Source organism: Phaseolus vulgaris, chromosome 11 (genome assembly GCF_051622355.1).
Source record: "Phaseolus vulgaris cultivar YP4 chromosome 11, ASM5162235v1, whole genome shotgun sequence".
Lineage (NCBI taxonomy): Eukaryota > Viridiplantae > Streptophyta > Magnoliopsida > Fabales > Fabaceae > Phaseolus > Phaseolus vulgaris.
The window spans coordinates 47,051,886-47,062,382 of NC_143508.1; the positions used below are offsets into that span (position 1 = coordinate 47,051,886).

General features: G+C 29.6%; 1 pseudogene; it reads left to right on the forward strand.

The window, feature by feature from the left end:
- The first annotated feature begins 1,643 nt into the window (after positions 1-1,643).
- On the forward strand, positions 1,644-8,482 carry LOC150023317 (uncharacterized; annotated as a pseudogene).
- The last annotated feature ends 2,015 nt before the right edge of the window (positions 8,483-10,497 follow it).

Here is a 10,497-nt window from a genome sequence, read left to right on the forward strand (position 1 = left end):
GGTGCAATACTATGTTCTACTATAGAATGTGTGGACGAAGTGAATGAGTTCATTTTATCTTTAATCCCGAAGAAGAAGTTAGTTATTTAAGTTCAGACACCCTTGCCAATCTGATCAACAAGAAAATGCTCAAGTGTGGTTTACAACTGAATGTTAGAATGATATCAAATGCTCGGGAATTCCTAATCATTGTGTTAAATTAAAAGTTGGAGTTCCAATAATGCTTATAAGGAATATTGATCAAGCCAATGGACTTTGCAATGGAACAAGATTACAAGTAATTCACTTGGGGAAGAATGTTATTGATACTTCTTATGAATCAGGCCTGCCTTTTAAGTTTCAGAGAAGACAATTCACTATATCTTTGTGCTTTGTTATGACAATAAACAAAAGCCAAGATCAAACACTTATTTTTAATTTGAGTCATAATATTTTTATTTTTATCTATTTGATATATTCTTAAATTGTTTGTTAATAATTCATATAATTTTGATTTATAATTATAATGGACTCTACCATATTTTTAATTTGGATGTATAAATTTATTATTATAATATTATTATTTAAATATTAAATATTTAAAATATTCCCGTGCATTGCACGGGTTAGCATACCTATTTTATTAAGAGTTTACTTATACATGATTTTTGTTTGTTCATTTATCTTTTTCATGGAATTAGGCATTAGAACACATTGAACCGACAATGTAAGAAAATGGGAGATTTTTTGGATCGTTGACAAATTTTAGGGTTTCTTGCAAGGTTTCCTTTTTTGTGTTAAATTGAAGACAACTTTTTGATTTGTGCAGAACAAACATACATAAAGTTTTCCTTTTTTTGCTTACTACGATTCTCAAAATAATGCTATCCATGTTTAAATGTTATGCTTTCATCTTTTTGACCACTAAATTGGACATTCTTTAAGGTTATTCTTTACAAATAATTGCTACTTTAAATTTGTTCTGTATTCAACCTGACAAATATATTTACTTGCAGGTGGGTTCTTTCTAAAGTCAAACAAGAATTTCATTAATGACAATGCTTAAAATAGAAAGACATTCTTTTGAATAGAAAAGCAAATTTGTTTCCACACATATAAAAAGTTAAGATCCCATTTTGGATATCCATTGCATTCATTCATTCCATTGTCTTCATTGAAAACTTATACTGCCTAAATTGCTTATTCAGTTTATTGTTGTGATTATAAGTTTTTAATTAGGTTACATTTCCAAATGATGGACAAGACTACAACTCTATTCACTGGTGAAAGGTAACTTTTTAAAGGAGTTGTCTCTTTAACCTTTTTTTATTAATGACCAATGACATAGAATATTATATTTGATTTTAGGTATTACTTATACTGAATTAAATGTTTAATTGATTTTTGATTTTAACTTCATATCCTTTAAAAATTTATTAACTTCTTACTTTAACATTTATATATTTTGCACAGTAACAAATAAGATAAGTATTTTTATTAAATGTATTATGGAAAAAGTAATGAGAAATAAGGAACTAATGTTCCTCCAAATCTCTAAAAGAATTTGGCGGCAAAAGAAAGATAGTTTAGACACTAAGTATTTATAACAATAGGATTTCTATACCTGAAAATAGTTATTTCTGAGTACAAAACTCTCTGAAGTTATGGAGCAACTGAGGCCAAAGTTTACTACAACAAATGGAGTTGGTTCTCATTCTCAAGCAAACGGTAATGAATCATGGAATACAATATATTTATATTTACGTTTCTTGAGTCATATATGTTCTTCATTGTTTTTCTGAACATTCACATCATTGTAGTTTGAATTCGTAAATATTATTTTTCATCCAAAATAATGAGAAAATATTGTTATATGTTTTTTTTCTGTTTCCGTCAAATAAATCCATTTTTTTTTAATTATAGTATGAGAAATTGTAAATGGAATAGCATTAACTCAGATAACTATTTCAGCTTGAATTGAATCTATGCTATTTTATTTCATATTCACATATATTTATATAATATAATTTATTACTATTCGCAGAACAAGTCATTCCCAACAGAGAACCGTTAATTGAGATAAGTAATGGTAAGTTGATTTTATTTTTTGTTTTGCTTTAAATGAGAAATCTTAGTGTAAATTTTTTTACTTTATTTTCGAATTTATTTTGTTTAGGTTGTCATCCTGAAAAGGCAAGAAATGCAAGAACAACAAAATCTTATCATCAAAGTCAGAAAACAATATCCTTATCTGGGAGAAGCCATGGTAAACTTAATTTTATCTGTTTTTTTACTTCAAACTACCATATTTTATGTATATATATATTTATATATATATATATATTACTAATTACTTATTTTTTTAGTTTTGGATATTGATGATGCAAACTCTGCCACAAGAAAACGAAAAAATATACAGTCTGAAATGCACAATACAAATATCAAAAGAACAGGTACTCTACCTCTTTATAATTGAAGTACAGTTAAAATTATTGTTCAACTAAATTGAATTCTGTAAAAGAACAATAAATTTAAACCATAGAATCAATTTATTTGTTACAATTGCATTTCGCTTTTTATTTAACTAACACACTATGTCATTGAATGTAATCATCTCCTAAGTTTTTTAATTACATTATGTTCTTACAATGAATTGTGTACTGATTATATTACTACATTACTTATATTACTACAGTATTGAAGATAATTCAAATAATTGATTTCAAAATAATTTTTGTAGGTTTAAATACTGTCAAGTCAATTCATTATGTTTCTTCTCAATCATCGGTTATTACGGGAAGAGATTACGCAGTTTCTAAAAACATGACAGCAAACAAAGAAGTCAACACTATGCATTCAACTACGAAAGTAGTGTCATCAATGGGAACTATTACTAAAGGACAAAATAGCCTTACAGAATACCTTCATGGTGAGTTCACAACTCCTCATGTAATTAGGTTCATTAAATTTGATACTGATAATACAGAGTGGAATATATACTAATATAGATAATTGTTAAATGTTATTTTGTTTCTATTAATCCAAATGAGGCCAAAAATACAGGAGGAAATACCAAAAACTTAATTGGTAGATTGCGGGAAAAATATCATCCAGGAAGAGGTACTATAATTATAAATTTAAAAAATTACTATTTTTGATACATTTATGACAAAAAGTAATTACAAATTGATATTCAATTTGTAACTTAACAAATGTTTTAATACTTATTAAATGCACTTTTCTACAGGTAATTACAATCGTGGAAGTGTAGTTAAGAAAACAATAAGCTTAGATAACAGGTCCAGGGCATACAGTGATGAAATCCTGCAATCAGTGACTAAGAGATTGAATTTTGAAGATCTGCAAAATGAAGCAAATAATGGTAATAACACAATGTGGTTAGATAAAAGTTGCAGTACATACAGTGCTCAAATCCTGCAATCAGTTACTAAGACCTTGAATTTTGAAGAACATGACGAAAACGAAGAACATAATGGTGATAAAAATAGTTTAAATGTTATTTTTAATTTAGTTAATTGCTTCTAAAGCACTTTGATTTACTTTGTTTCGTGTTCAGATCAGAGCATAGAAGTTTACACTTCCGAATTGTATTCAAAAGCTGAAAATGAAGGTGCATGTCTCTAACTTTAACTTTTTGTATTCAAATTAAATTCATTAATGTAAATGTAATATATAACCTTATTTATTATTTCAATATAGATATTGTTTCATTTGGACAACCAAATATACAATGTGAATATTGTTTGGTCGAGGTGTGGTATGAAGAAAGATCCTTCAAAACAAAGAGTTTCCTAAAGGTTTATTTTTCTATATGTTGCCAAAAAGGAAAAGTACAGCTACCTTACCTACAACAACCTCCTAAATTGATTCTAGAGTTATTAAATGGTCAAGATCAACGAAGCCAACACTATTTACAACATATCAGAGGTTACAATAGTATGTTTTCATTTACTTCAATTGGAGGAAAAGTTCACTCTTCCGTAAATGATGGTTTTGGGCCTCCTCAATTTATTCTGCATGGACAAAACTACCATAGGATTGGAAGCTTACTACCTCACAGTGGAGAAATGCCCAAGTTCGCACAACTTTACATATATGATACACAAAATGAACTCTTAAACAGAGTATCTCACTTTGGGTATGTGTTACATTAGGTTAGTTTCTTTTCAGCAGATTCATTTATAATATTATTTTGAATTAATATTTATTTAAATTTTATTTAGGTCCAATTTGAAAGAGTTGAAGTTTGATAAATCATTGATTCAAGATCTTACCAAGATGATTGATGATAACAATGTCCTGGCAAAAAGTTTTAGAAGAGTCAAAGATTTTGTAAATTCTGATGTACATTCAGATTTTGGATTGAGGTTATTTAGACATCGTTCAAAAGATCCAAGGGTGTACAATACCCCTACAACTGATGAGATAGCAGCGTTAATTGTCGGTGATATGAGCAACCTGGATGTAGGACGAGATAGCATAGTGAAAAAAATTTCTGGACAAGTGTTTAGGTTGCATGAGACACATACAGCCTTCATCCCATTACAGTATCCTTTAATATTCCCCTTTGGAGAAGATGGTTATCAAGAAGATATTCCAATACGCAATAGCAAAGAACGTAAAAGAAGTCGTATATCGTTAAGAGAATTCATTGCATTTAGAATTCAAGAAAGAAGTGTTGAGTTTGGAAATATAGTTCATTCACGTCGTCTGTTTCAACAATTCTTGGTTGATGCATATACTATGGTTGAATCTCAAAGATTGTCGTTCATAAGAGCAAACCAAAGAACAATGCGTTGTGATATTCTCAACGGTGTACAAGAGGCAATGAATATAGGAGAAACAAATTCTTCTGCAGTTGGGAAGCGTATAGTTTTACCTGCATCATTCACGGGAGGAATGAGATATATGTTCAACAATTGCCAAGATGCAATGGCAATTTGTAAAAGGTTTGGATATCCTGATTTATTTATCACAATTACCTGCAACGTAAATTGGCCTGAAATACGTGACTTTGTTACATCAAGAGGATTAACTGCTGCTGATAGGCCAGATATAGTTTGCAGAGTATTCAAGATGAAATTAGATCAAATGATGGTTGACTTCAAAAAAGATGAATATTTTGGCAAAGTTAATGCAGGTAATGATTAATCCATATTTTAAAATTATGTTCTGATTTTCTGCATTATAATTCAATCAATTTCTATCTTATTATAGGTATGTACACTGTGGAATTTCAAAAAAGGGGTTTGCCTCATGCCCACATATTATTGTGGTTGGATGGAGAAAAAAATTTAAGAACTCCAACAGACATTGATGGAGTGATTTCAGCAGAATTATCGCAGGCAGATTTATATCCTAAATTGTCAAAGGCAGTTGCAACGTATATGATACATGGGCCATGCGGAGCAGCTCGGTTTTCCTCACCTTGCATGACTAACGGTAAATGTTCAAAATTTTACCCAAAGAAATTTAAATTGTTGACTACTATTGATGAGGATGGATATCCATGTTACAGACGTCGAGATAAAGGAATATTCATTCTTAAAAATGGAATTAAGTTAGACAATAGGAATGTTGTCCCATATAGCCCATTGCTACTATTGAGGTATCAGGCTCATGTTAACACAGAATATTGCAACAAATCAAATTCAATCAAGTATTTGTTTAAATATGTCAACAAAGGTCCAGATAGAGCAAATTTGAAAATTACTAATCCTCAGAAAGACTCTACTGAGACACCGGTTATAGATGAAATTAAACAGTATTATGATTGTAGATATATATCTCCCTGTGAAGCTGTTTGGAGAATACTTGCCTTTGACATTCATCATAGATGGCCTCCAGTTCAAAGGCTGACTTTTCATCTGTTAAAAGAGCAACCCATTCTATTTAAGGACAATGAAGATATTGATGAAATATTGCATACAAATCAACATAAAAGAACAATGTTTTTAGCTTGGTTTGAAGCTAATAAAATCTATCCAGAGGGGAAAAATTTGACTTATTCTCAATACCCTAACCATTTTGTGTGGATGTCAGAACAAAGAGAATGGAAACCAAGGAAAAAGGGAGTTAGTATTGGAAGGCTAACATATATTCCTCCTTGCACAGGAGAATTATATTATCTTAGGTTATTGTTGAATTTTAAAAAGGGTTGTTGTAATTATGATAACATCAGGACTATTAATGGTGTTATTTACAAAAATTATAAAGAGGCATGCTATGCCATGGGTCTGTTGGCAGAGGATAAAGAATTTATTGATGCAATTATAGAGGCCAGCACCCTTGCTTCAGGAACTCAGTTGAGAAGATTGTTTGTTACACTGCTACTCATGAATACTATGTCTAGACCTGAGGAAGTTTGGAACAAAACTTGGAAATTGTTATCTGATGACATTGTATACAAAAAAAGGAAAGAGTTTAACCTACCAGTATAAGTTTCTGCTTTCTTCAAACATTATAACATATTATTTTGTTCAAAATATGAACTGTTGTTCTTTTGCTAGGTCTTACAATTGAAGATGATCAAATACAAAACCTTTGTCTTCTACAAATAGAAGAATTATTGATTCTTAATGGTAAATCTTTAAAAGACTTTAACAGTCTTCCACAACCTATTCATTCAGATTCTTTTATTTATGAGAATAGATTAATTATTGATGAATTAAATTATGACAAGATACAAATGTCTGGAATTCATTCTTCTCTTTTTCAATCTCTAACTGCGGAGCAATTGGTTGTGTATGAGAATATAATGACAGCAATACTGTCACAAGTTGGAGGTTTTTTTTTCCTATACGGTTATGGTGGCACAGGAAAAACCTTTATGTGAAAAACTCTGTCTACTGCAATTAGATCAAAAGGGTTGATTGTGTTAAATGTAGCTTCTAGTGGCATAGCTTCTTTGTTACTACCTAGAGGAAAAACAGCTCATTCTACATTTTGCATTCCTTTGTTAATAAATGAACATTCAACCTGCAACATACCTCAAGGAAGTTTTCGGGCCAAATTGTTGATTGAAACTAATTTAATTATATGGGATGAAGCTCCAATGATGAATAGGTTCTGTTTTGAATCTCTGGATAGAACTCTAAGGGATATCATGAGGGCTGTAAGTGAAGAAAATGCCCTTAAACCTTTTGGTGGCAAAGTCATTGTCTTGGGAGGTGATTTTAGACAGATATTGCCTGTTGTAAAAAAGGGATCAAGATATGATATTGTGAAGGCAACATTGAACTACTCAGAATTGTGGAAACATTGCAAAGTCTTCAAACTTACTGAAAATATGAGATTAAACAGTGAAAAATCAAAGTAAACTGCATCAGAAATAAAAGATTTTGCAGATTGGATACTTCACATTGGAGATGGAGATATGGAATTAAATGAGTTGGGACAAGCAACTATTGAAATACCACAAGACATTCTAATTCTAAATGTTGAACAACCTTTATTGCACTTGGTTGAATTTGTTTATCCAGGGTACATACAAAATCTCAACTCTGATGCATTTTTTGATGATGGTGCAATATTGTGTCCTACTACAGAATGTGTGGACCAAGTCAATGACTTCATTCTAACCTTAATCCCCGGAGAAGAAGTTACTTATTTAAGTTCAGACTCCCCTTGCCAATCTGAAGGACAAGAAAATGCTCAAGCTGAGTGGTTTACAACTGAATTTTTGAACGATATCAAATGTTCCGGAATTCCTAATCACAGTGTTAAATTAAAAGTAGGAGTTCCAATAATGCTTCTAAGGAACATTGATCAAGCCAATGGACTTTGCAATGGAACCAGATTACAAGTAATTCACTTGGGGAAAAATGTGATTGCTGCCAAAGTTATTACCGGAACAAATATTGGTGATAACATATTAATTCCTAGAATGAATTTGACTCCTTCTGACTCAGGCTTGCCTTTAAAGTTCCAGAGAAGACAATTCCCAATATCTTTGTGCTTTGCTATGACAATAAACAAAAGCCAAGGACAAACCCTTAATAAAGTTGGTTTATATTTACCACGTCCAGTGTTTACACATGGACAGTTATATGTTGCTATTTCCAGAGTTAAATCCAAGAAAGGGTTGAAAATATTAATTTTGGATGATGATGGAAATACAACTAATTCAACTACTAATGTGGTTTACAGGGAAATATTTGAAAATATTTTTACAGCAATACTTATCAGGTATGAAAATTCTTTAATACAAAACTATTTTTAATTCTGATATTTTTCTTCTAATATATCTTCTTATATAGCAAGACTACACTAATATTTTTTTGGTATTTACAGGTTTCCTCTTAATTTGCATAGTAGATCTTTCATGACTATAATGCATTACAAAGAAAGGTATTCATCTATTTCTTCTTAATAAATTTCATAATTAAAATTGTGTATAATTTTGTTTTGATGATTTTGTTTCTTCGGAGGTTTTTAATACAGGAACTCCATTGTAATTATTGAGAAAGAAGGGGATATTTAGTACAGAAAATAGGAAGCTATTATACTTTACACAGGTTCTATATTATAATATTTTACACATGTGTTGTTACATAATTCTTCCTAAATAAAGTGATCAAAATTCAGCTGTATTCAGACAGGTATATGGTTCTTTGTTTACAAAAACAAGCAGCATAATCATCAAAAGTCCATAAAACTTTTGCTAATTAAATTTATTGTATCATATTATTTTATCTTATTTTTTTTCATAAATATTCACTTCTTCAGTACATTTCTTTAAACTACTGAATCAAAAACCTAACACAGGTACAAATTCATTCTTATTCTTTTTTAATATTTACATAATTCTATTAATTGTCCATTCTTTTATTGACATTTCTCTTTTATTTATTATATTTGCAATGATGCAATTAACATCAGATGTGTAATGAGATGTGTTGACATTGAATACAATATTGATCAACCCTCATATTATAGCACCTAAAGAAAAGCAACTATGTAGTCCATTTGTATTTTTTAGTATGTTTTGTTCTCTTACGGAGTATATTTTCTGTTATAAAACTTTGAATTTAAAAATACATCTTACTTCTTTTGTTATCGAATTTATTTACATTTCTCATGAAATTATTGTTCTCTGAATTCAGCCTTAAATACACTTGGCCACAAGTAATGAAGTTAATATTTATTTTATAATAGTATTTCCTATAATTAATGAGATATTACATTATGTTACAATTTATTATGTCAAAAGTTTTTATTTAATAATATGAAAGCAAAATACAATGACTTACAATATTATGCATACATGTAGGTGTATACATTTAAGTTCTGCTTGCTGTTTTTTTAAACAATGTGTTTACCATTTTCTATGTGGTTAACATGTACAAGACAGTTACATGAATATATGACTTATAAAATTATGAATATATGACTACCTCATGGATATTGTATCTAAAAGATTTTGTATGCTTTATATTTTGCAGGTACAAAACACAGTTGACAATTTGATGAACAAGAAAATGCTCAGCTACAAAACACCCATTGCCAATTTCAAAGAGAAAATGCTCAAGCACAGTTATTCAGAACAAAACTTTACTATTTATGGAAACCTGCCTTCCTTTTAAATTTGAGAAAACATCTATCTAAATATATTTATACATTGCTATGACAATAAATATAATACACTGGGTCAATTTTTTATTTTTGTTTTTTTATGTATCCCTAATTGTTTGCTAATAATTGAATAATTCATCGATTTGATTTTTTTTTAATTCTTTACTAATACTTCAATAATTGATGTAATTTTGATTTATAATTTTAATTTTCTCTAAAATAATTCTTAATTTTCATATATAGATTTATTATTATAATATTATTATTTAAATAAAAAATATTATAAATATTCCCGTGCATTGCACGGGTCCATATACTAGTTTATATATCATTCATAAAATACACTTCACACACTTGTGTATCTCCCCGATACCTGACCTGACATAACCTTATCTGGCAAAAACTTTCTCAATTTCTTGCTAAGCCTGCAATTGCTCACTATAAAGGAGCTTTAAGTCTTGGTTTATTTTTCTCTTTCAACACTTCTGCTAAGTTAAAAGCCTTTTGTGATAGTGATTGGAGCACCTATAGTGATTCAAGACTATTAGTTACTGGTTTTAGTGTGTAACTTGAGAATTCCCTCATATCCTGAAAATCAAAGAAGCAAAGAACAATATCAAAGAGTTATTGTGAAGCTGAATAAAGGACAATGACCACAATTACATGTGAAATTCAATGACTAACTACCTTGATGGGTGGATTACTCCTTATCAACTTAAACCCGATAGGTTGAGTTAGACTTAAAATTTACTTTCTAATATGATATTTTATGATTGAAGGATTTTATTATATGGGATTAAGAGATGTTAGAAATATGAAGATACATTTTATTTTTATTTAGGGTTTTATTTAATTTTTAAAATAATATGACGATCATATTTGTATAGGATCAACACCCAAAGAAATATTGGTAACTTATATATT